This window comes from Lichenostomus cassidix, unplaced genomic scaffold (genome assembly GCF_008360975.1).
Source record: "Lichenostomus cassidix isolate B80296 unplaced genomic scaffold, HeHo_3.0 HiC_scaffold_47, whole genome shotgun sequence".
Taxonomy (NCBI): domain Eukaryota; kingdom Metazoa; phylum Chordata; class Aves; order Passeriformes; family Meliphagidae; genus Lichenostomus; species Lichenostomus cassidix.
In genome coordinates, this window is record NW_028147553.1 from 743,980 (window position 1) to 746,392 (window position 2,413).

Genomic DNA, 2,413 nt, shown 5'->3' on the forward strand with positions numbered 1-2,413 from the left:
ACACACACACACACACACACACACACACATATGCAGACATACATATATATACACCCATATGTATGTATATACTCATACAGATACACACAAATATTTATACACACCATATATATATACACACACATATATATATCCACTCATACATATATATACAGAGATATGTATATATATACAAATACAGATACACACACATATTTATATACCCCATATATATATACACACACATATATATACAGACATGCATATATATACACATACAGATAGACACACTTATTTATATGCAGCATATATATACACATACGTACACATATTTATGCACATAGACATATATATATACACACACATATGTGTATATATACAGATAGAGATACACAGACATATTTATACACAGCATATATATACATATCCACACATATATACACACACACTCAGACACATATATACACACATATGTATATTTATATACACATACAGATACACAGACATATTTATACACACCATATATATATATACACAGGCATATATATATACAGACATATATATGCAGTCCTATGTCTATAAACACTCATATGTATATATGCACAGATGTATATCTACACAGACACACACAATATGCACACACGTATATGTATAGACACACATGTATATACACAGAGACACATATATATACAGACACATATACACAGATATATATCCACACACATATGTATATACATGCACATATGTATATATACAGACACATATGTATATATACACACATGTGTATATATACCCACACATACATATACACACATATATATATACACCCACATAAATATACAGATGTATATAGACACACATATATATACACCCCCATATGTATATAAACACAAACATATTTATAGAAAGACATATATATAGACATATATACATTCCCTCCTATGCATATGGAGACATATGTATATATACACACATATGTATATATACAGAGACACATATATATACACACACATATATACACATATGTATTTATATACACATATATATACACACATATGTGTATATATACACATATATATGTACACACACTCACATATATATACCCACACTCATATATATAGACACACATATATGTACGCACATATATATACACACCATATATATATACATACAGTCATATATATAGTCACACACAGATATGTACACACGTATGTATATATACACACATATGTGTGTATATAAACATATGTATATATACAGACATATTGTGTATACACACATATATACACACATGTATGTATACACATATGTAAGTATACCCACACGTATCTATACATCGACATATATATACCTACACACATATATATATACAGACAGACATGTATATATACACACACACGTGTATATATTCACACACACATATATATATACAGACATACAAATATATATACACATATATGTATATATACACACATATGTGTGTATAGACACAGAAATATATACACACACATGTATATGCACACATATGTATGTATACACTTATGTATATATAAAGAGACAGATATATACCCACACACATATATATACACACAGACATATATACACACATAGACATACAAATACAGACACCTACATATATATACACATACATGTATATACACAGACATATATGTTCACATATATATATACCCACACCTATGTATATACATACAGATATGTATATGTACACACATATGTATATATATAGAGACACAGATATACACAGATATACATATACACACACTCACACACACACATACATATAGCCCGCGTTTCATTTGCGGGGCACTGTCTGCGTCGAGGCGCCGAATCGGTAGCTGAGGGAGGAGATGAGCATGGGGGACCCAGTGGCAAGGTGTTCAGAGAGCATATGCAAAGGGGAGGCCCAAGCCACGCAATTTGGAGAAGGTGACCCAGGTAGGCAGCAGGCTTGAGGGAGTGGTGTGTAGGAAGTGCCAAGGAGGGAGAGGCTGGAAGTTGGTGGCTCAGCAGCAGGAGCGGCTGTTTGTTGTGTTTGATCCGCTTTTCTAAAATGAGTCCCGTGCCCTAATAGCCAATGTGTGAGAACCAAGCGCACAGAGTCAGAGATCAGAGGCATCCGGGCCCGAAGACGGCACCGGTACGGAGAGGATCAGACGGGCAAAGCGGTGGGAGATTGATTTTCCATGGGAGAGAGTTGGCCAGCTGTCAGTTAGCCATGGTGTTCGAAGAGGTTTGTAGGTTGCTGGAGGCCAGATGCAGGTGTTTGAGATGATTGTTAAATTTCGTTTGTCTTTCAGAGTGGTAGCGTGAAGTGATTGGTTGCAGGGAAGTAATGATGGCAGGAAGTGGCACGTGGAAGAAATGTTGAGGGAGTAAAGGTGGGAATGCAAAGGTGAAGGATGTGAGAGGTGAG